Source organism: Hypomesus nipponensis, chromosome 6 (assembly GCF_054491055.1).
Source record: "Hypomesus nipponensis isolate SF chromosome 6, ASM5449105v1, whole genome shotgun sequence".
Classification (NCBI taxonomy): domain Eukaryota; kingdom Metazoa; phylum Chordata; class Actinopteri; order Osmeriformes; family Osmeridae; genus Hypomesus; species Hypomesus nipponensis.
Genome location: NC_140366.1, coordinates 130,001 through 147,500, shown reverse-complemented (window position 1 = coordinate 147,500; position 17,500 = coordinate 130,001). Strand labels below are relative to the sequence as shown.

The following is a 17,500-nucleotide window of genomic DNA, read 5'->3' as shown; positions in this document are numbered from 1 at the left end:
CGGACGAGATCGGGCGTTGCCAGGCTGGTATGGCCGTACGAAATAAGTTGACAACCATAGGCTACTTATCCATATACAGATTTAGCAATTGACAATGCAAGGTGGTCTCTCTCTCTCTCTCTCGTGTCAAAATGAAAACAGCTTCCAGCCCCTTTCATGAAGGACTACTTGTGCATATTGCAAGATTTCAGTTTCTAAGTGAATGAGCAAAAGAGCATACAGCACCTGGTATTCCCAGGCGGTCTCCCATCCAAGTACTAACCAGGCCCGACCCTGCTTAGCTTCCGAGATCGGACGAGATCGGGCGTTGCCAGGCTGGTATGGCCGTACGAAATAAGTTGACAACCATAGGCTACTTATCCATATACAGATTTAGCAATTGACAATGCAAGGTGGTCTCTCTCTCTCTCTCTCGTGTCAAAATGAAAACAGCTTCCAGCCCCTTTCATGAAGGACTACTTGTGCATATTGCAAGATTTCAGTTTCTAAGTGAATGAGCAAAAGAGCATACAGCACCTGGTATTCCCAGGCGGTCTCCCATCCAAGTACTAACCAGGCCCAACCCTGCTTAGCTTCCGAGATCAGACGAGATCAGGCGTTGCCAGGCTGGTATGGCCGTACGAAATAAGTTGACAACCATAGGCTACTTATCCATATACAGATTTAGCAATTGACAATGCAAGGTGGTCTCTCTCTCTCTCTCTCTCTCGTGTCAAAATGAAAACAGCTTCCAGCCCCTTTCATGAAGGACTACTTGTGCATATTGCAAGATGTCAGTTTCTAAGTGAATGAGCAAAAGAGCATACAGCACCTGGTATTCCCAGGCGGTCTCCCATCCAAGTACTAACCAGGCCCGACCCTGCTTAGCTTCCGAGATCAGACGAGATCGGGCGTTGCCAGGCTGGTATGGCCGTACTAAATAAGTTGACAACCATAGGCTACTTATCCATATACAGATTTAGCAATTGACAATGCAAGGTAGTCTCTCTCTCTCTCTCTCTCTCTCTCTCTCTCTCGTGTCAAAATGAAAACAGCTTCCAGCCCCTTTCATGAAGGACTACTTGTGCATATTGCAAGATGTCAGTTTCTAAGTGAATGAGCAAAAGAGCATACAGCACCTGGTATTCCCAGGCGGTCTCCCATCCAGGTACTAACCAGGCCCGACCCTGCTTAGCTTCCGAGATCAGACGAGATCGGGCGTTGCCAGGCTGGTATGGCCGTACGAAATAAGTTGACAACCATAGGCTACTTATCCATATACAGATTTAGCAATTGACAATGCAAGGTGGTCTCTCTCTCTCTCTCTCTCTCTCTCGTGTCAAAATGAAAACAGCTTCCAGCCCCTTTCATGAAGGACTACTTGTGCATATTGCAAGATTTCAGTTTCTAAGTGAATGAGCAAAAGAGCATACAGCACCTGGTATTCCCAGGCGGTCTCCCATCCAAGTACTAACCAGGCCCGACCCTGCTTAGCTTCCGAGATCAGACGAGATCGGGCGTTGCCAGGCTGGTATGGCCGTACGAAATAAGTTGACAACCATAGGCTACTTATCCATATACAGATTTAGCAATTGACAATGCAAGGTGGTCTCTCTCTCTCTCTCTCTCTCTCTCTCTCGTGTCAAAATGAAAACAGCTTCCAGCCCCTTTCATGAAGGACTACTTGTGCATATTGCAAGATTTCAGTTTCTAAGTGAATGAGCAAAAGAGCATACAGCACCTGGTATTCCCAGGCGGTCTCCCATCCAAGTACTAACCAGGCCCGACCCTGCTTAGCTTCCGAGATCAGACGAGATCGGGCGTTGCCAGGCTGGTATGGCCGTACGAAATAAGTTGACAACCATAGGCTACTTATCCATATACAGATTTAGCAATTGACAATGCAAGGTGGTCTCTCTCTCTCTCTCTCTCTCTCTCTCGTGTCAAAATGAAAACAGCTTCCAGCCCCTTTCATGAAGGACTACTTGTGCATATTGCAAGATTTCAGTTTCTAAGTGAATGAGCAAAAGAGCATACAGCACCTGGTATACCCAGGCGGTCTCCCATCCAAGTACTAACCAGGCCCGACCCTGCTTAGCTTCCGAGATCAGACGAGATCGGGCGTTGCCAGGCTGGTATGGCCGTACGAAATAAGTTGACAACCATAGGCTACTTATCCATATACAGATTTAGCAATTGACAATGCAAGGTGGTCTCTCTCTCTCTCTCTCTCGTGTCAAAATGAAAACAGCTTCCAGCCCCTTTCATGAAGGACTACTTGTGCATATTGCAAGATTTCAGTTTCTAAGTGAATGAGCAAAAGAGCATACGGCACCTGGTATTCCCAGGCGGTCTCCCATCCAAGTACTAACCAGGCCCGACCCTGCTTAGCTTCCGAGATCAGACGAGATCGGGCGTTGCCAGGCTGGTATGGCCGTACGAAATAAGTTGACAACCATAGGCTACTTATCCATATACAGATTTAGCAATTGACAATGCAAGGTGGTCTCTCTCTCTCTCTCTCTCTCGTGTCAAAATGAAAACAGCTTCCAGCCCCTTTCATGAAGGACTACTTGTGCATATTGCAAGATGTCAGTTTCTAAGTGAATGAGCAAAAGAGCATACAGCACCTAGTATTCCCAGGCGGTCTCCCATCCAAGTACTAACCAGGCCCAACCCTGATTAGCTTCCGAGATCAGACGAGATCGGGCGTTGCCAGGCTGGTATGGCCGTACGAAATAAGTTGACAACCATAGGCTACTTATCCATATACAGATTTAGCAATTGACAATGCAAGGTAGTCTCTCTCTCTCTCTCTCTCTCTCTCTCTCTCTCTCTCTCGTGTCAAAATGAAAACAGCTTCCAGCCCCTTTCATGAAGGACTACTTGTGCATATTGCAAGATGTCAGTTTCTAAGTGAATGAGCAAAAGAGCATACAGCACCTGGTATTCCCAGGCGGTCTCCCATCCAAGTACTAACCAGGCCCGACCCTGCTTAGCTTCCGAGATCAGACGAGATCGGGCGTTGCCAGGCTGGTATGGCCGTACGAAATAAGTTGACAACCATAGGCTACTTATCCATATACAGATTTAGCAATTGACAATGCAAGGTAGTCTCTCTCTCTCTCTCTCTCTCTCTCTCTCTCTCTCTCTCTCTCTCGTGTCAAAATGAAAACAGCTTCCAGCCCCTTTCATGAAGGACTACTTGTGCATATTGCAAGATGTCAGTTTCTAAGTGAATGAGCAAAAGAGCATACAGCACCTGGTATTCCCAGGCGGTCTCCCATCCAAGTACTAACCAGGCCCGACCCTGCTTAGCTTCCGAGATCAGACGAGATCGGGCGTTGCCAGGCTGGTATGGCCGTACAAAATAAGTTGACAACCATAGGCTACTTATCCATATACAGATTTAGCAATTGACAATGCAAGGTGGTCTCTCTCTCTCTCTCTCTCTCTCTCTCTCTCTCTCGTGTCAAAATGAAAACAGCTTCCAGCCCCTTTCATGAAGGACTACTTGTGCATATTGCAAGATTTCAGTTTCTAAGTGAATGAGCAAAAGAGCATACAGCACCTGGTATTCCCAGGCGGTCTCCCATCCAAGTACTAACCAGGCCCGACCCTGCTTAGCTTCCGAGATCAGACGAGATCGGGCGTTGCCAGGCTGGTATGGCCGTACAAAATACGTTGACAACCATAGGCTACTTATCCATATACAGATTTAGCAATTGACAATGCAAGGTAGTCTCTCTCTCTCTCTCTCTCTCTCTCTCTCTCTCGTGTCAAAATGAAAACAGCTTCCAGCCCCTTTCATGAAGGACTACTTGTGCATATTGCAAGATGTCAGTTTCTAAGTGAATGAGCAAAAGAGCATACAGCACCTGGTATTCCCAGGCGGTCTCCCATCCAAGTACTAACCAGGCCCGACCCTGCTTAGCTTCCGAGATCAGACGAGATCGGGCGTTGCCAGGCTGGTATGGCCGTACTAAATAAGTTGACAACCATAGGCTACTTATCCATATACAGATTTAGCAATTGACAATGCAAGGTAGTCTCTCTCTCTCTCTCTCTCTCTCTCTCTCTCTCTCTCTCTCTCTCTCTCGTGTCAAAATGAAAACAGCTTCCAGCCCCTTTCATGAAGGACTACTTGTGCATATTGCAAGATGTCAGTTTCTAAGTGAATGAGCAAAAGAGCATACAGCACCTGGTATTCCCAGGCGGTCTCCCATCCAAGTACGAACCAGGCCCGACCCTGCTTAGCTTCCGAGATCAGACGAGATCGGGCGTTGCCAGGCTGGTATGGCCGTACGAAATAAGTTGACAACCATAGGCTACTTATCCATATACAGATTTAGCAATTGACAATGCAAGGTGGTCTCTCTCTCTCTCTCTCGTGTCAAAATGAAAACAGCTTCCAGCCCCTTTCATGAAGGACTACTTGTGCATATTGCAAGATTTCAGTTTCTAAGTGAATGAGCAAAAGAGCATACAGCACCTGGTATTCCCAGGCGGTCTCCCATCCAAGTACTAACCAGGCCCGACCCTGCTTAGCTTCCGAGATCAGACGAGATCGGGCGTTGCCAGGCTGGTATGGCCGTACGAAATAAGTTGACAACCATAGGCTACTTATCCATATACAGATTTAGCAATTGACAATGCAAGGTGGTCTCTCTCTCTCTCTCTCTCGTGTCAAAATGAAAACAGCTTCCAGCCCCTTTCATGAAGGACTACTTGTGCATATTGCAAGATTTCAGTTTCTAAGTGAATGAGCAAAAGAGCATACAGCACCTGGTATTCCAAGGCGGTCTCCCATCCAAGTACTAACCAGGCCCGACCCTGCTTAGCTTCCGAGATCAGACGAGATCGGGCGTTGCCAGGCTGGTATGGCCGTGCGAAATAAGTTGACAACCATAGGCTACTTATCCATATACAGATTTAGCAATTTACAATGCAAGGTAGTCTCTCTCTCTCTCTCTCTCGTGTCAAAATGAAAACAGCTTCCAGCCCCTTTCATGAAGGACTACTTGTGCATATTGCAAGATGTCAGTTTCTAAGTGAATGAGCAAAAGAGCATACAGCACCTAGTATTCCCAGGCGGTCTCCCATCCAAGTACTAACCAGGCCCGACCCTGCTTAGCTTCCGAGATCAGACGAGATCGGGCGTTGCCAGGCTGGTATGGCCGTACGAAATAAGTTGACAACCATAGGCTACTTATCCATATACAGATTTAGCAATTGACAATGCAAGGTGGTCTCTCTCTCTCTCTCTCTCGTGTCAAAATGAAAACAGCTTCCAGCCCCTTTCATGAAGGACTACTTGTGCATATTGCAAGATTTCAGTTTCTAAGTGAATGAGCAAAAGAGCATACAGCACCTGGTATTCCCAGGCGGTCTCCCATCCAAGTACTAACCAGGCCCGACCCTGCTTAGCTTCCGAGATCAGACGAGATCGGGCGTTGCCAGGCTGGTATGGCCGTACTAAATAAGTTGACAACCATAGGCTACTTATCCATATACAGATTTAGCAATTGACAATGCAAGGTAGTCTCTCTCTCTCTCTCTCTCTCTCTCTCTCTCTCTCTCTCTCTCTCTCTCTCTCTCTCTCTCTCTCGTGTCAAAATGAAAACAGCTTCCAGCCCCTTTCATGAAGGACTACTTGTGCATATTGCAAGATGTCAGTTTCTAAGTGAATGAGCAAAAGAGCATACAGCACCTGGTATTCCCAGGCGGTCTCCCATCCAAGTACTAACCAGGCCCGACCCTGCTTAGCTTCCGAGATCAGACGAGATCGGGCGTTGCCAGGCTGGTATGGCCGTACGAAATAAGTTGACAACCATAGGCTACTTATCCATATACAGATTTAGCAATTGACAATGCAAGGTGGTCTCTCTCTCTCTCTCTCTCTCTCTCGTGTCAAAATGAAAACAGCTTCCAGCCCCTTTCATGAAGGACTACTTGTGCATATTGCAAGATTTCAGTTTCTAAGTGAATGAGCAAAAGAGCATACAGCACCTGGTATTCCCAGGCGGTCTCCCATCCAAGTACTAACCAGGCCCGACCCTGCTTAGCTTCCGAGATCGGACGAGATCGGGCGTTGCCAGGCTGGTATGGCCGTACGAAATAAGTTGACAACCATAGGCTACTTATCCATATACAGATTTAGCAATTGACAATGCAAGGTGGTCTCTCTCTCTCTCTCTCGTGTCAAAATGAAAACAGCTTCCAGCCCCTTTCATGAAGGACTACTTGTGCATATTGCAAGATTTCAGTTTCTAAGTGAATGAGCAAAAGAGCATACAGCACCTGGTATTCCCAGGCGGTCTCCCATCCAAGTACTAACCAGGCCCGACCCTGCTTAGCTTCCGAGATCGGACGAGATCGGGCGTTGCCAGGCTGGTATGGCCGTACGAAATAAGTTGACAACCATAGGCTACTTATCCATATACAGATTTAGCAATTGACAATGCAAGGTGGTCTCTCTCTCTCTCTCTCGTGTCAAAATGAAAACAGCTTCCAGCCCCTTTCATGAAGGACTACTTGTGCATATTGCAAGATTTCAGTTTCTAAGTGAATGAGCAAAAGAGCATACAGCACCTGGTATTCCCAGGCGGTCTCCCATCCAAGTACTAACCAGGCCCAACCCTGCTTAGCTTCCGAGATCAGACGAGATCAGGCGTTGCCAGGCTGGTATGGCCGTACGAAATAAGTTGACAACCATAGGCTACTTATCCATATACAGATTTAGCAATTGACAATGCAAGGTGGTCTCTCTCTCTCTCTCTCTCTCGTGTCAAAATGAAAACAGCTTCCAGCCCCTTTCATGAAGGACTACTTGTGCATATTGCAAGATGTCAGTTTCTAAGTGAATGAGCAAAAGAGCATACAGCACCTGGTATTCCCAGGCGGTCTCCCATCCAAGTACTAACCAGGCCCGACCCTGCTTAGCTTCCGAGATCAGACGAGATCGGGCGTTGCCAGGCTGGTATGGCCGTACTAAATAAGTTGACAACCATAGGCTACTTATCCATATACAGATTTAGCAATTGACAATGCAAGGTAGTCTCTCTCTCTCTCTCTCTCTCTCTCTCTCTCTCTCTCTCGTGTCAAAATGAAAACAGCTTCCAGCCCCTTTCATGAAGGACTACTTGTGCATATTGCAAGATGTCAGTTTCTAAGTGAATGAGCAAAAGAGCATACAGCACCTGGTATTCCCAGGCGGTCTCCCATCCAGGTACTAACCAGGCCCGACCCTGCTTAGCTTCCGAGATCAGACGAGATCGGGCGTTGCCAGGCTGGTATGGCCGTACGAAATAAGTTGACAACCATAGGCTACTTATCCATATACAGATTTAGCAATTGACAATGCAAGGTGGTCTCTCTCTCTCTCTCTCTCTCTCGTGTCAAAATGAAAACAGCTTCCAGCCCCTTTCATGAAGGACTACTTGTGCATATTGCAAGATTTCAGTTTCTAAGTGAATGAGCAAAAGAGCATACAGCACCTGGTATTCCCAGGCGGTCTCCCATCCAAGTACTAACCAGGCCCGACCCTGCTTAGCTTCCGAGATCAGACGAGATCGGGCGTTGCCAGGCTGGTATGGCCGTACGAAATAAGTTGACAACCATAGGCTACTTATCCATATACAGATTTAGCAATTGACAATGCAAGGTGGTCTCTCTCTCTCTCTCTCTCTCTCTCTCTCGTGTCAAAATGAAAACAGCTTCCAGCCCCTTTCATGAAGGACTACTTGTGCATATTGCAAGATTTCAGTTTCTAAGTGAATGAGCAAAAGAGCATACAGCACCTGGTATTCCCAGGCGGTCTCCCATCCAAGTACTAACCAGGCCCGACCCTGCTTAGCTTCCGAGATCAGACGAGATCGGGCGTTGCCAGGCTGGTATGGCCGTACGAAATAAGTTGACAACCATAGGCTACTTATCCATATACAGATTTAGCAATTGACAATGCAAGGTGGTCTCTCTCTCTCTCTCTCTCTCTCTCTCGTGTCAAAATGAAAACAGCTTCCAGCCCCTTTCATGAAGGACTACTTGTGCATATTGCAAGATTTCAGTTTCTAAGTGAATGAGCAAAAGAGCATACAGCACCTGGTATACCCAGGCGGTCTCCCATCCAAGTACTAACCAGGCCCGACCCTGCTTAGCTTCCGAGATCAGACGAGATCGGGCGTTGCCAGGCTGGTATGGCCGTACGAAATAAGTTGACAACCATAGGCTACTTATCCATATACAGATTTAGCAATTGACAATGCAAGGTGGTCTCTCTCTCTCTCTCTCTCGTGTCAAAATGAAAACAGCTTCCAGCCCCTTTCATGAAGGACTACTTGTGCATATTGCAAGATTTCAGTTTCTAAGTGAATGAGCAAAAGAGCATACGGCACCTGGTATTCCCAGGCGGTCTCCCATCCAAGTACTAACCAGGCCCGACCCTGCTTAGCTTCCGAGATCAGACGAGATCGGGCGTTGCCAGGCTGGTATGGCCGTACGAAATAAGTTGACAACCATAGGCTACTTATCCATATACAGATTTAGCAATTGACAATGCAAGGTGGTCTCTCTCTCTCTCTCTCTCTCGTGTCAAAATGAAAACAGCTTCCAGCCCCTTTCATGAAGGACTACTTGTGCATATTGCAAGATGTCAGTTTCTAAGTGAATGAGCAAAAGAGCATACAGCACCTAGTATTCCCAGGCGGTCTCCCATCCAAGTACTAACCAGGCCCAACCCTGATTAGCTTCCGAGATCAGACGAGATCGGGCGTTGCCAGGCTGGTATGGCCGTACGAAATAAGTTGACAACCATAGGCTACTTATCCATATACAGATTTAGCAATTGACAATGCAAGGTAGTCTCTCTCTCTCTCTCTCTCTCTCTCTCTCTCTCTCTCTCGTGTCAAAATGAAAACAGCTTCCAGCCCCTTTCATGAAGGACTACTTGTGCATATTGCAAGATGTCAGTTTCTAAGTGAATGAGCAAAAGAGCATACAGCACCTGGTATTCCCAGGCGGTCTCCCATCCAAGTACTAACCAGGCCCGACCCTGCTTAGCTTCCGAGATCAGACGAGATCGGGCGTTGCCAGGCTGGTATGGCCGTACAAAATAAGTTGACAACCATAGGCTACTTATCCATATACAGATTTAGCAATTGACAATGCAAGGTGGTCTCTCTCTCTCTCTCTCTCTCTCTCTCTCTCTCTCTCTCGTGTCAAAATGAAAACAGCTTCCAGCCCCTTTCATGAAGGACTACTTGTGCATATTGCAAGATTTCAGTTTCTAAGTGAATGAGCAAAAGAGCATACAGCACCTGGTATTCCCAGGCGGTCTCCCATCCAAGTACTAACCAGGCCCGACCCTGCTTAGCTTCCGAGATCAGACGAGATCGGGCGTTGCCAGGCTGGTATGGCCGTACAAAATACGTTGACAACCATAGGCTACTTATCCATATACAGATTTAGCAATTGACAATGCAAGGTAGTCTCTCTCTCTCTCTCTCTCTCTCTCTCTCTCTCTCTCGTGTCAAAATGAAAACAGCTTCCAGCCCCTTTCATGAAGGACTACTTGTGCATATTGCAAGATGTCAGTTTCTAAGTGAATGAGCAAAAGAGCATACAGCACCTGGTATTCCCAGGCGGTCTCCCATCCAAGTACTAACCAGGCCCGACCCTGCTTAGCTTCCGAGATCAGACGAGATCGGGCGTTGCCAGGCTGGTATGGCCGTACTAAATAAGTTGACAACCATAGGCTACTTATCCATATACAGATTTAGCAATTGACAATGCAAGGTAGTCTCTCTCTCTCTCTCTCTCTCTCTCTCTCTCTCTCTCTCTCTCTCTCTCTCTCGTGTCAAAATGAAAACAGCTTCCAGCCCCTTTCATGAAGGACTACTTGTGCATATTGCAAGATGTCAGTTTCTAAGTGAATGAGCAAAAGAGCATACAGCACCTGGTATTCCCAGGCGGTCTCCCATCCAAGTACGAACCAGGCCCGACCCTGCTTAGCTTCCGAGATCAGACGAGATCGGGCGTTGCCAGGCTGGTATGGCCGTACGAAATAAGTTGACAACCATAGGCTACTTATCCATATACAGATTTAGCAATTGACAATGCAAGGTGGTCTCTCTCTCTCTCTCTCGTGTCAAAATGAAAACAGCTTCCAGCCCCTTTCATGAAGGACTACTTGTGCATATTGCAAGATTTCAGTTTCTAAGTGAATGAGCAAAAGAGCATACAGCACCTGGTATTCCCAGGCGGTCTCCCATCCAAGTACTAACCAGGCCCGACCCTGCTTAGCTTCCGAGATCAGACGAGATCGGGCGTTGCCAGGCTGGTATGGCCGTACGAAATAAGTTGACAACCATAGGCTACTTATCCATATACAGATTTAGCAATTGACAATGCAAGGTGGTCTCTCTCTCTCTCTCTCTCGTGTCAAAATGAAAACAGCTTCCAGCCCCTTTCATGAAGGACTACTTGTGCATATTGCAAGATTTCAGTTTCTAAGTGAATGAGCAAAAGAGCATACAGCACCTGTTATTCCAAGGCGGTCTCCCATCCAAGTACTAACCAGGCCCGACCCTGCTTAGCTTCCGAGATCAGACGAGATCGGGCGTTGCCAGGCTGGTATGGCCGTGCGAAATAAGTTGACAACCATAGGCTACTTATCCATATACAGATTTAGCAATTTACAATGCAAGGTAGTCTCTCTCTCTCTCTCTCTCGTGTCAAAATGAAAACAGCTTCCAGCCCCTTTCATGAAGGACTACTTGTGCATATTGCAAGATGTCAGTTTCTAAGTGAATGAGCAAAAGAGCATACAGCACCTAGTATTCCCAGGCGGTCTCCCATCCAAGTACTAACCAGGCCCGACCCTGCTTAGCTTCCGAGATCAGACGAGATCGGGCGTTGCCAGGCTGGTATGGCCGTACGAAATAAGTTGACAACCATAGGCTACTTATCCATATACAGATTTAGCAATTGACAATGCAAGGTAGTCTCTCTCTCTCTCTCTCTCTCTCTCTCTCTCTCGTGTCAAAATGAAAACAGCTTCCAGCCCCTTTCATGAAGGACTACTTGTGCATATTGCAAGATGTCAGTTTCTAAGTGAATGAGCAAAAGAGCATACAGCACCTGGTATTCCCAGGCGGTCTCCCATCCAAGTACTAACCAGGCCCGACCCTGCTTAGCTTCCGAGATCAGACGAGATCGGGCGTTGCCAGGCTGGTATGGCCGTACAAAATAAGTTGACAACCATAGGCTACTTATCCATATACAGATTTAGCAATTGACAATGCAAGGTGGTCTCTCTCTCTCTCTCTCTCTCTCTCTCTCTCTCTCGTGTCAAAATGAAAACAGCTTCCAGCCCCTTTCATGAAGGACTACTTGTGCATATTGCAAGATTTCAGTTTCTAAGTGAATGAGCAAAAGAGCATACAGCACCTGGTATTCCCAGGCGGTCTCCCATCCAAGTACTAACCAGGCCCGACCCTGCTTAGCTTCCGAGATCAGACGAGATCGGGCGTTGCCAGGCTGGTATGGCCGTACAAAATAAGTTGACAACCATAGGCTACTTATCCATATACAGATTTAGCAATTGACAATGCAAGGTGGTCTCTCTCTCTCTCTCTCTCTCTCTCTCTCTCTCTCTCTCGTGTCAAAATGAAATCAGCTTCCAGCCCCTTTCATGAAGGACTACTTGTGCATATTGCAAGATTTCAGTTTCTAAGTGAATGAGCAAAAGAGCATACAGCACCTGGTATTCCCAGGCGGTCTCCCATCCAAGTACTAACCAGGCCCGACCCTGCTTAGCTTCCGAGATCAGACGAGATCGGGCGTTGCCAGGCTGGTATGGCCGTACAAAATACGTTGACAACCATAGGCTACTTATCCATATACAGATTTAGCAATTGACAATGCAAGGTAGTCTCTCTCTCTCTCTCTCTCTCTCTCTCTCTCTCGTGTCAAAATGAAAACAGCTTCCAGCCCCTTTCATGAAGGACTACTTGTGCATATTGCAAGATGTCAGTTTCTAAGTGAATGAGCAAAAGAGCATACAGCACCTGGTATTCCCAGGCGGTCTCCCATCCAAGTACTAACCAGGCCCGACCCTGCTTAGCTTCCGAGATCAGACGAGATCGGGCGTTGCCAGGCTGGTATGGCCGTACTAAATAAGTTGACAACCATAGGCTACTTATCCATATACAGATTTAGCAATTGACAATGCAAGGTAGTCTCTCTCTCTCTCTCTCTCTCTCTCTCTCTCTCTCTCTCTCTCGTGTCAAAATGAAAACAGCTTCCAGCCCCTTTCATGAAGGACTACTTGTGCATATTGCAAGATGTCAGTTTCTAAGTGAATGAGCAAAAGAGCATACAGCACCTGGTATTCCCAGGCGGTCTCCCATCCAAGTACGAACCAGGCCCGACCCTGCTTAGCTTCCGAGATCAGACGAGATCGGGCGTTGCCAGGCTGGTATGGCCGTACGAAATAAGTTGACAACCATAGGCTACTTATCCATATACAGATTTAGCAATTGACAATGCAAGGTGGTCTCTCTCTCTCTCTCTCGTGTCAAAATGAAAACAGCTTCCAGCCCCTTTCATGAAGGACTACTTGTGCATATTGCAAGATTTCAGTTTCTAAGTGAATGAGCAAAAGAGCATACAGCACCTGGTATTCCCAGGCGGTCTCCCATCCAAGTACTAACCAGGCCCGACCCTGCTTAGCTTCCGAGATCAGACGAGATCGGGCGTTGCCAGGCTGGTATGGCCGTACGAAATAAGTTGACAACCATAGGCTACTTATCCATATGCAGATTTAGCAATTGACAATGCAAGGTGGTCTCTCTCTCTCTCTCTCTCGTGTCAAAATGAAAACAGCTTCCAGCCCCTTTCATGAAGGACTACTTGTGCATATTGCAAGATTTCAGTTTCTAAGTGAATGAGCAAAAGAGCATACAGCACCTGTTATTCCAAGGCGGTCTCCCATCCAAGTACTAACCAGGCCCGACCCTGCTTAGCTTCCGAGATCAGACGAGATCGGGCGTTGCCAGGCTGGTATGGCCGTGCGAAATAAGTTGACAACCATAGGCTACTTATCCATATACAGATTTAGCAATTTACAATGCAAGGTAGTCTCTCTCTCTCTCTCTCTCGTGTCAAAATGAAAACAGCTTCCAGCCCCTTTCATGAAGGACTACTTGTGCATATTGCAAGATGTCAGTTTCTAAGTGAATGAGCAAAAGAGCATACAGCACCTAGTATTCCCAGGCGGTCTCCCATCCAAGTACTAACCAGGCCCGACCCTGCTTAGCTTCCGAGATCAGACGAGATCGGGCGTTGCCAGGCTGGTATGGCCGTACGAAATAAGTTGACAACCATAGGCTACTTATCCATATACAGATTTAGCAATTGACAATGCAAGGTAGTCTCTCTCTCTCTCTCTCTCTCTCTCTCTCTCTCTCTCGTGTCAAAATGAAAACAGCTTCCAGCCCCTTTCATGAAGGACTACTTGTGCATATTGCAAGATGTCAGTTTCTAAGTGAATGAGCAAAAGAGCATACAGCACCTGGTATTCCCAGGCGGTCTCCCATCCAAGTACTAACCAGGCCCGACCCTGCTTAGCTTCCGAGATCAGACGAGATCGGGCGTTGCCAGGCTGGTATGGCCGTACAAAATAAGTTGACAACCATAGGCTACTTATCCATATACAGATTTAGCAATTGACAATGCAAGGTGGTCTCTCTCTCTCTCTCTCTCTCTCTCTCTCTCTCTCGTGTCAAAATGAAAACAGCTTCCAGCCCCTTTCATGAAGGACTACTTGTGCATATTGCAAGATGTCAGTTTCTAAGTGAATGAGCAAAAGAGCATACAGCACCTGGTATTCCCAGGCGGTCTCCCATCCAAGTACTAACCAGGCCCGACCCTGCTTAGCTTCCGAGATCAGACGAGATCGGGCGTTGCCAGGCTGGTATGGCCGTACAAAATACGTTGACAACCATAGGCTACTTATCCATATACAGATTTAGCAATTGACAATGCAAGGTAGTCTCTCTCTCTCTCTCTCTCTCTCTCTCTCTCTCGTGTCAAAATGAAAACAGCTTCCAGCCCCTTTCATGAAGGACTACTTGTGCATATTGCAAGATGTCAGTTTCTAAGTGAATGAGCAAAAGAGCATACAGCACCTGGTATTCCCAGGCGGTCTCCCATCCAAGTACTAACCAGGCCCGACCCTGCTTAGCTTCCGAGATCAGACGAGATCGGGCGTTGCCAGGCTGGTATGGCCGTACTAAATAAGTTGACAACCATAGGCTACTTATCCATATACAGATTTAGCAATTGACAATGCAAGGTAGTCTCTCTCTCTCTCTCTCTCTCTCTCTCTCTCTCTCTCTCTCTCTCTCTCTCTCTCTCGTGTCAAAATGAAAACAGCTTCCAGCCCCTTTCATGAAGGACTACTTGTGCATATTGCAAGATGTCAGTTTCTAAGTGAATGAGCAAAAGAGCATACAGCACCTGGTATTCCCAGGCGGTCTCCCATCCAAGTACGAACCAGGCCCGACCCTGCTTAGCTTCCGAGATCAGACGAGATCGGGCGTTGCCAGGCTGGTATGGCCGTACGAAATAAGTTGACAACCATAGGCTACTTATCCATATACAGATTTAGCAATTGACAATGCAAGGTGGTCTCTCTCTCTCTCTCTCGTGTCAAAATGAAAACAGCTTCCAGCCCCTTTCATGAAGGACTACTTGTGCATATTGCAAGATTTCAGTTTCTAAGTGAATGAGCAAAAGAGCATACAGCACCTGGTATTCCCAGGCGGTCTCCCATCCAAGTACTAACCAGGCCCGACCCTGCTTAGCTTCCGAGATCAGACGAGATCGGGCGTTGCCAGGCTGGTATGGCCGTACGAAATAAGTTGACAACCATAGGCTACTTATCCATATACAGATTTAGCAATTGACAATGCAAGGTGGTCTCTCTCTCTCTCTCTCTCGTGTCAAAATGAAAACAGCTTCCAGCCCCTTTCATGAAGGACTACTTGTGCATATTGCAAGATTTCAGTTTCTAAGTGAATGAGCAAAAGAGCATACAGCACCTGTTATTCCAAGGCGGTCTCCCATCCAAGTACTAACCAGGCCCGACCCTGCTTAGCTTCCGAGATCAGACGAGATCGGGCGTTGCCAGGCTGGTATGGCCGTGCGAAATAAGTTGACAACCATAGGCTACTTATCCATATACAGATTTAGCAATTTACAATGCAAGGTAGTCTCTCTCTCTCTCTCTCTCGTGTCAAAATGAAAACAGCTTCCAGCCCCTTTCATGAAGGACTACTTGTGCATATTGCAAGATGTCAGTTTCTAAGTGAATGAGCAAAAGAGCATACAGCACCTAGTATTCCCAGGCGGTCTCCCATCCAAGTACTAACCAGGCCCGACCCTGCTTAGCTTCCGAGATCAGACGAGATCGGGCGTTGCCAGGCTGGTATGGCCGTACGAAATAAGTTGACAACCATAGGCTACTTATCCATATACAGATTTAGCAATTGACAATGCAAGGTAGTCTCTCTCTCTCTCTCTCTCTCTCTCTCTCTCTCTCTCGTGTCAAAATGAAAACAGCTTCCAGCCCCTTTCATGAAGGACTACTTGTGCATATTGCAAGATGTCAGTTTCTAAGTGAATGAGCAAAAGAGCATACAGCACCTGGTATTCCCAGGCGGTCTCCCATCCAAGTACTAACCAGGCCCGACCCTGCTTAGCTTCCGAGATCAGACGAGATCGGGCGTTGCCAGGCTGGTATGGCCGTACAAAATAAGTTGACAACCATAGGCTACTTATCCATATACAGATTTAGCAATTGACAATGCAAGGTGGTCTCTCTCTCTCTCTCTCTCTCTCTCTCTCTCTCTCTCTCTCTCGTGTCAAAATGAAAACAGCTTCCAGCCCCTTTCATGAAGGACTACTTGTGCATATTGCAAGATTTCAGTTTCTAAGTGAATGAGCAAAAGAGCATACAGCACCTGGTATTCCCAGGCGGTCTCCCATCCAAGTACTAACCAGGCCCGACCCTGCTTAGCTTCCGAGATCAGACGAGATCGGGCGTTGCCAGGCTGGTATGGCCGTACAAAATACGTTGACAACCATAGGCTACTTATCCATATACAGATTTAGCAATTGACAATGCAAGGTAGTCTCTCTCTCTCTCTCTCTCTCTCTCTCTCTCTCTCTCGTGTCAAAATGAAAACAGCTTCCAGCCCCTTTCATGAAGGACTACTTGTGCATATTGCAAGATGTCAGTTTCTAAGTGAATGAGCAAAAGAGCATACAGCACCTGGTATTCCCAGGCGGTCTCCCATCCAAGTACTAACCAGGCCCGACCCTGCTTAGCTTCCGAGATCAGACGAGATCGGGCGTTGCCAGGCTGGTATGGCCGTACTAAATAAGTTGACAACCATAGGCTACTTATCCATATACAGATTTAGCAATTGACAATGCAAGGTAGTCTCTCTCTCTCTCTCTCTCTCTCTCTCTCTCTCTCTCTCTCTCGTGTCAAAATGAAAACAGCTTCCAGCCCCTTTCATGAAGGACTACTTGTGCATATTGCAAGATGTCAGTTTCTAAGTGAATGAGCAAAAGAGCATACAGCACCTGGTATTCCCAGGCGGTCTCCCATCCAAGTACGAACCAGGCCCGACCCTGCTTAGCTTCCGAGATCAGACGAGATCGGGCGTTGCCAGGCTGGTATGGCCGTACGAAATAAGTTGACAACCATAGGCTACTTATCCATATACAGATTTAGCAATTGACAATGCAAGGTGGTCTCTCTCTCTCTCTCTCGTGTCAAAATGAAAACAGCTTCCAGCCCCTTTCATGAAGGACTACTTGTGCATGTTGCAAGATTTCAGTTTCTAAGTGAATGAGCAAAAGAGCATACAGCACCTGGTATTCCCAGGCGGTCTCCCATCCAAGTACTAACCAGGCCCGACCCTGCTTAGCTTCCGAGATCAGACGAGATCGGGCGTTGCCAGGCTGGTATGGCCGTACGAAATAAGTTGACAACCATAGGCTACTTATCCATATACAGATTTAGCAATTGACAATGCAAGGTGGTCTCTCTCTCTCTCTCTCTCGTGTCAAAATGAAAACAGCTTCCAGCCCCTTTCATGAAGGACTACTTGTGCATATTGCAAGATTTCAGTTTCTAAGTGAATGAGCAAAAGAGCATACAGCACCTGTTATTCCAAGGCGGTCTCCCATCCAAGTACTAACCAGGCCCGACCCTGCTTAGCTTCCGAGATCAGACGAGATCGGGCGTTGCCAGGCTGGTATGGCCGTGCGAAATAAGTTGACAACCATAGGCTACTTATCCATATACAGATTTAGCAATTTACAATGCAAGGTAGTCTCTCTCTCTCTCTCTCTCGTGTCAAAATGAAAACAGCTTCCAGCCCCTTTCATGAAGGACTACTTGTGCATATTGCAAGATGTCAGTTTCTAAGTTAATGAGCAAAAGAGCATA

The 17,500-nt window shown here is 47.0% G+C and overlaps 54 non-coding genes and 5 pseudogenes across 54 annotated transcripts in view; all 59 read right to left on the bottom strand.

Annotated features, from left to right (window-relative positions):
- Positions 1-41, bottom strand: part of LOC146282146 (5S ribosomal RNA) — a 119-nt gene extending 78 nt beyond the window's left edge. Inside the window, exon 1 of the ribosomal RNA XR_014759177.1 lies at positions 1-41. This exon is cut by the window's left edge and continues 78 nt beyond it. This is a non-coding gene — a ribosomal RNA (5S ribosomal RNA).
- Positions 42-213: 172 nt separating this feature from the next.
- Positions 214-332, bottom strand: LOC146282145 (5S ribosomal RNA). Its single transcript, XR_014759165.1, has one exon. It is a non-coding gene; the product is annotated as a 5S ribosomal RNA (ribosomal RNA).
- A 172-nt stretch (positions 333-504) lies between these two features.
- On the bottom strand, positions 505-623 carry LOC146282144 (5S ribosomal RNA). Its single transcript, XR_014761047.1, has one exon. It is a non-coding gene; the product is annotated as a 5S ribosomal RNA (ribosomal RNA).
- Positions 624-799: 176 nt separating this feature from the next.
- Positions 800-918, bottom strand: LOC146282143 (5S ribosomal RNA). Its single transcript, XR_014761449.1, has one exon. It is a non-coding gene; the product is annotated as a 5S ribosomal RNA (ribosomal RNA).
- A 188-nt stretch (positions 919-1,106) lies between these two features.
- On the bottom strand, positions 1,107-1,225 carry LOC146282142 (5S ribosomal RNA). The gene has a single exon (XR_014760453.1). It is a non-coding gene; the product is annotated as a 5S ribosomal RNA (ribosomal RNA).
- Positions 1,226-1,405: 180 nt separating this feature from the next.
- On the bottom strand, positions 1,406-1,524 carry LOC146282141 (5S ribosomal RNA). Its single transcript, XR_014761989.1, has one exon. It is a non-coding gene; the product is annotated as a 5S ribosomal RNA (ribosomal RNA).
- Positions 1,525-1,708: 184 nt separating this feature from the next.
- LOC146282140 (5S ribosomal RNA) lies at positions 1,709-1,827 on the bottom strand. Its single transcript, XR_014761978.1, has one exon. It is a non-coding gene; the product is annotated as a 5S ribosomal RNA (ribosomal RNA).
- Positions 1,828-2,009: 182 nt separating this feature from the next.
- Positions 2,010-2,128, bottom strand: LOC146282139 (5S ribosomal RNA). Its single transcript, XR_014761915.1, has one exon. It is a non-coding gene; the product is annotated as a 5S ribosomal RNA (ribosomal RNA).
- Positions 2,129-2,302: 174 nt separating this feature from the next.
- LOC146282138 (5S ribosomal RNA) lies at positions 2,303-2,421 on the bottom strand. The gene has a single exon (XR_014759833.1). It is a non-coding gene; the product is annotated as a 5S ribosomal RNA (ribosomal RNA).
- Positions 2,422-2,597: 176 nt separating this feature from the next.
- On the bottom strand, positions 2,598-2,716 carry LOC146282137 (5S ribosomal RNA). Its single transcript, XR_014762021.1, has one exon. It is a non-coding gene; the product is annotated as a 5S ribosomal RNA (ribosomal RNA).
- Positions 2,717-2,910: 194 nt separating this feature from the next.
- Positions 2,911-3,029, bottom strand: LOC146282136 (5S ribosomal RNA). The gene has a single exon (XR_014761967.1). It is a non-coding gene; the product is annotated as a 5S ribosomal RNA (ribosomal RNA).
- A 200-nt stretch (positions 3,030-3,229) lies between these two features.
- Positions 3,230-3,348, bottom strand: LOC146282135 (5S ribosomal RNA). Its single transcript, XR_014760882.1, has one exon. It is a non-coding gene; the product is annotated as a 5S ribosomal RNA (ribosomal RNA).
- Positions 3,349-3,538: 190 nt separating this feature from the next.
- Positions 3,539-3,657, bottom strand: LOC146282134 (5S ribosomal RNA). Its single transcript, XR_014760881.1, has one exon. It is a non-coding gene; the product is annotated as a 5S ribosomal RNA (ribosomal RNA).
- A 188-nt stretch (positions 3,658-3,845) lies between these two features.
- LOC146282133 (5S ribosomal RNA) lies at positions 3,846-3,964 on the bottom strand. The gene has a single exon (XR_014761448.1). It is a non-coding gene; the product is annotated as a 5S ribosomal RNA (ribosomal RNA).
- Positions 3,965-4,168: 204 nt separating this feature from the next.
- Positions 4,169-4,287, bottom strand: LOC146282132 (5S ribosomal RNA). Its single transcript, XR_014761506.1, has one exon. It is a non-coding gene; the product is annotated as a 5S ribosomal RNA (ribosomal RNA).
- Positions 4,288-4,459: 172 nt separating this feature from the next.
- Positions 4,460-4,578, bottom strand: LOC146282131 (5S ribosomal RNA). Its single transcript, XR_014761956.1, has one exon. It is a non-coding gene; the product is annotated as a 5S ribosomal RNA (ribosomal RNA).
- A 174-nt stretch (positions 4,579-4,752) lies between these two features.
- Positions 4,753-4,871, bottom strand: LOC146282130 (5S ribosomal RNA; annotated as a pseudogene).
- A 174-nt stretch (positions 4,872-5,045) lies between these two features.
- LOC146282129 (5S ribosomal RNA) lies at positions 5,046-5,164 on the bottom strand. Its single transcript, XR_014761304.1, has one exon. It is a non-coding gene; the product is annotated as a 5S ribosomal RNA (ribosomal RNA).
- A 174-nt stretch (positions 5,165-5,338) lies between these two features.
- On the bottom strand, positions 5,339-5,457 carry LOC146282128 (5S ribosomal RNA). Its single transcript, XR_014761447.1, has one exon. It is a non-coding gene; the product is annotated as a 5S ribosomal RNA (ribosomal RNA).
- Positions 5,458-5,677: 220 nt separating this feature from the next.
- Positions 5,678-5,796, bottom strand: LOC146282127 (5S ribosomal RNA). The gene has a single exon (XR_014761944.1). It is a non-coding gene; the product is annotated as a 5S ribosomal RNA (ribosomal RNA).
- A 180-nt stretch (positions 5,797-5,976) lies between these two features.
- LOC146282126 (5S ribosomal RNA) lies at positions 5,977-6,095 on the bottom strand. Its single transcript, XR_014759154.1, has one exon. It is a non-coding gene; the product is annotated as a 5S ribosomal RNA (ribosomal RNA).
- A 172-nt stretch (positions 6,096-6,267) lies between these two features.
- Positions 6,268-6,386, bottom strand: LOC146282125 (5S ribosomal RNA). The gene has a single exon (XR_014759143.1). It is a non-coding gene; the product is annotated as a 5S ribosomal RNA (ribosomal RNA).
- Positions 6,387-6,558: 172 nt separating this feature from the next.
- On the bottom strand, positions 6,559-6,677 carry LOC146282124 (5S ribosomal RNA). The gene has a single exon (XR_014761046.1). It is a non-coding gene; the product is annotated as a 5S ribosomal RNA (ribosomal RNA).
- Positions 6,678-6,853: 176 nt separating this feature from the next.
- LOC146282123 (5S ribosomal RNA) lies at positions 6,854-6,972 on the bottom strand. Its single transcript, XR_014761446.1, has one exon. It is a non-coding gene; the product is annotated as a 5S ribosomal RNA (ribosomal RNA).
- Positions 6,973-7,166: 194 nt separating this feature from the next.
- Positions 7,167-7,285, bottom strand: LOC146282122 (5S ribosomal RNA). The gene has a single exon (XR_014760452.1). It is a non-coding gene; the product is annotated as a 5S ribosomal RNA (ribosomal RNA).
- Positions 7,286-7,463: 178 nt separating this feature from the next.
- LOC146282121 (5S ribosomal RNA) lies at positions 7,464-7,582 on the bottom strand. The gene has a single exon (XR_014761933.1). It is a non-coding gene; the product is annotated as a 5S ribosomal RNA (ribosomal RNA).
- A 184-nt stretch (positions 7,583-7,766) lies between these two features.
- On the bottom strand, positions 7,767-7,885 carry LOC146282120 (5S ribosomal RNA). The gene has a single exon (XR_014761922.1). It is a non-coding gene; the product is annotated as a 5S ribosomal RNA (ribosomal RNA).
- A 182-nt stretch (positions 7,886-8,067) lies between these two features.
- Positions 8,068-8,186, bottom strand: LOC146282119 (5S ribosomal RNA). Its single transcript, XR_014761914.1, has one exon. It is a non-coding gene; the product is annotated as a 5S ribosomal RNA (ribosomal RNA).
- Positions 8,187-8,360: 174 nt separating this feature from the next.
- On the bottom strand, positions 8,361-8,479 carry LOC146282118 (5S ribosomal RNA). The gene has a single exon (XR_014759822.1). It is a non-coding gene; the product is annotated as a 5S ribosomal RNA (ribosomal RNA).
- A 176-nt stretch (positions 8,480-8,655) lies between these two features.
- Positions 8,656-8,774, bottom strand: LOC146282117 (5S ribosomal RNA). Its single transcript, XR_014762020.1, has one exon. It is a non-coding gene; the product is annotated as a 5S ribosomal RNA (ribosomal RNA).
- Positions 8,775-8,968: 194 nt separating this feature from the next.
- On the bottom strand, positions 8,969-9,087 carry LOC146282116 (5S ribosomal RNA). Its single transcript, XR_014760880.1, has one exon. It is a non-coding gene; the product is annotated as a 5S ribosomal RNA (ribosomal RNA).
- Positions 9,088-9,281: 194 nt separating this feature from the next.
- On the bottom strand, positions 9,282-9,400 carry LOC146282115 (5S ribosomal RNA). The gene has a single exon (XR_014760879.1). It is a non-coding gene; the product is annotated as a 5S ribosomal RNA (ribosomal RNA).
- Positions 9,401-9,592: 192 nt separating this feature from the next.
- Positions 9,593-9,711, bottom strand: LOC146282114 (5S ribosomal RNA). Its single transcript, XR_014761445.1, has one exon. It is a non-coding gene; the product is annotated as a 5S ribosomal RNA (ribosomal RNA).
- Positions 9,712-9,919: 208 nt separating this feature from the next.
- Positions 9,920-10,038, bottom strand: LOC146282113 (5S ribosomal RNA). Its single transcript, XR_014761504.1, has one exon. It is a non-coding gene; the product is annotated as a 5S ribosomal RNA (ribosomal RNA).
- A 172-nt stretch (positions 10,039-10,210) lies between these two features.
- On the bottom strand, positions 10,211-10,329 carry LOC146282112 (5S ribosomal RNA). The gene has a single exon (XR_014761911.1). It is a non-coding gene; the product is annotated as a 5S ribosomal RNA (ribosomal RNA).
- Positions 10,330-10,503: 174 nt separating this feature from the next.
- On the bottom strand, positions 10,504-10,622 carry LOC146282111 (5S ribosomal RNA; annotated as a pseudogene).
- A 174-nt stretch (positions 10,623-10,796) lies between these two features.
- On the bottom strand, positions 10,797-10,915 carry LOC146282110 (5S ribosomal RNA). Its single transcript, XR_014761303.1, has one exon. It is a non-coding gene; the product is annotated as a 5S ribosomal RNA (ribosomal RNA).
- Positions 10,916-11,103: 188 nt separating this feature from the next.
- LOC146282109 (5S ribosomal RNA) lies at positions 11,104-11,222 on the bottom strand. The gene has a single exon (XR_014760877.1). It is a non-coding gene; the product is annotated as a 5S ribosomal RNA (ribosomal RNA).
- Positions 11,223-11,412: 190 nt separating this feature from the next.
- Positions 11,413-11,531, bottom strand: LOC146282108 (5S ribosomal RNA). The gene has a single exon (XR_014760876.1). It is a non-coding gene; the product is annotated as a 5S ribosomal RNA (ribosomal RNA).
- A 194-nt stretch (positions 11,532-11,725) lies between these two features.
- LOC146282107 (5S ribosomal RNA) lies at positions 11,726-11,844 on the bottom strand. The gene has a single exon (XR_014760875.1). It is a non-coding gene; the product is annotated as a 5S ribosomal RNA (ribosomal RNA).
- Positions 11,845-12,032: 188 nt separating this feature from the next.
- LOC146282106 (5S ribosomal RNA) lies at positions 12,033-12,151 on the bottom strand. Its single transcript, XR_014761443.1, has one exon. It is a non-coding gene; the product is annotated as a 5S ribosomal RNA (ribosomal RNA).
- A 198-nt stretch (positions 12,152-12,349) lies between these two features.
- On the bottom strand, positions 12,350-12,468 carry LOC146282105 (5S ribosomal RNA). Its single transcript, XR_014761503.1, has one exon. It is a non-coding gene; the product is annotated as a 5S ribosomal RNA (ribosomal RNA).
- A 172-nt stretch (positions 12,469-12,640) lies between these two features.
- LOC146282104 (5S ribosomal RNA) lies at positions 12,641-12,759 on the bottom strand. The gene has a single exon (XR_014761900.1). It is a non-coding gene; the product is annotated as a 5S ribosomal RNA (ribosomal RNA).
- Positions 12,760-12,933: 174 nt separating this feature from the next.
- On the bottom strand, positions 12,934-13,052 carry LOC146282103 (5S ribosomal RNA; annotated as a pseudogene).
- Positions 13,053-13,226: 174 nt separating this feature from the next.
- Positions 13,227-13,345, bottom strand: LOC146282102 (5S ribosomal RNA). The gene has a single exon (XR_014761302.1). It is a non-coding gene; the product is annotated as a 5S ribosomal RNA (ribosomal RNA).
- A 192-nt stretch (positions 13,346-13,537) lies between these two features.
- On the bottom strand, positions 13,538-13,656 carry LOC146282101 (5S ribosomal RNA). The gene has a single exon (XR_014760874.1). It is a non-coding gene; the product is annotated as a 5S ribosomal RNA (ribosomal RNA).
- A 190-nt stretch (positions 13,657-13,846) lies between these two features.
- LOC146282100 (5S ribosomal RNA) lies at positions 13,847-13,965 on the bottom strand. Its single transcript, XR_014760873.1, has one exon. It is a non-coding gene; the product is annotated as a 5S ribosomal RNA (ribosomal RNA).
- A 188-nt stretch (positions 13,966-14,153) lies between these two features.
- LOC146282099 (5S ribosomal RNA) lies at positions 14,154-14,272 on the bottom strand. The gene has a single exon (XR_014761442.1). It is a non-coding gene; the product is annotated as a 5S ribosomal RNA (ribosomal RNA).
- A 212-nt stretch (positions 14,273-14,484) lies between these two features.
- On the bottom strand, positions 14,485-14,603 carry LOC146282098 (5S ribosomal RNA). Its single transcript, XR_014761502.1, has one exon. It is a non-coding gene; the product is annotated as a 5S ribosomal RNA (ribosomal RNA).
- Positions 14,604-14,775: 172 nt separating this feature from the next.
- LOC146282097 (5S ribosomal RNA) lies at positions 14,776-14,894 on the bottom strand. Its single transcript, XR_014761888.1, has one exon. It is a non-coding gene; the product is annotated as a 5S ribosomal RNA (ribosomal RNA).
- A 174-nt stretch (positions 14,895-15,068) lies between these two features.
- On the bottom strand, positions 15,069-15,187 carry LOC146282096 (5S ribosomal RNA; annotated as a pseudogene).
- Positions 15,188-15,361: 174 nt separating this feature from the next.
- On the bottom strand, positions 15,362-15,480 carry LOC146282095 (5S ribosomal RNA). The gene has a single exon (XR_014761301.1). It is a non-coding gene; the product is annotated as a 5S ribosomal RNA (ribosomal RNA).
- Positions 15,481-15,672: 192 nt separating this feature from the next.
- LOC146282094 (5S ribosomal RNA) lies at positions 15,673-15,791 on the bottom strand. Its single transcript, XR_014760872.1, has one exon. It is a non-coding gene; the product is annotated as a 5S ribosomal RNA (ribosomal RNA).
- Positions 15,792-15,989: 198 nt separating this feature from the next.
- LOC146282093 (5S ribosomal RNA) lies at positions 15,990-16,108 on the bottom strand. Its single transcript, XR_014760871.1, has one exon. It is a non-coding gene; the product is annotated as a 5S ribosomal RNA (ribosomal RNA).
- A 192-nt stretch (positions 16,109-16,300) lies between these two features.
- On the bottom strand, positions 16,301-16,419 carry LOC146282092 (5S ribosomal RNA). Its single transcript, XR_014761441.1, has one exon. It is a non-coding gene; the product is annotated as a 5S ribosomal RNA (ribosomal RNA).
- Positions 16,420-16,617: 198 nt separating this feature from the next.
- Positions 16,618-16,736, bottom strand: LOC146282091 (5S ribosomal RNA). Its single transcript, XR_014761501.1, has one exon. It is a non-coding gene; the product is annotated as a 5S ribosomal RNA (ribosomal RNA).
- Positions 16,737-16,908: 172 nt separating this feature from the next.
- Positions 16,909-17,027, bottom strand: LOC146282090 (5S ribosomal RNA). The gene has a single exon (XR_014761877.1). It is a non-coding gene; the product is annotated as a 5S ribosomal RNA (ribosomal RNA).
- Positions 17,028-17,201: 174 nt separating this feature from the next.
- LOC146282089 (5S ribosomal RNA) lies at positions 17,202-17,320 on the bottom strand (annotated as a pseudogene).
- Positions 17,321-17,494: 174 nt separating this feature from the next.
- Positions 17,495-17,500, bottom strand: part of LOC146282088 (5S ribosomal RNA) — a 119-nt gene continuing 113 nt past the window's right edge. The window contains exon 1 of the ribosomal RNA XR_014760870.1: positions 17,495-17,500. This exon is cut by the window's right edge and continues 113 nt beyond it. This is a non-coding gene — a ribosomal RNA (5S ribosomal RNA).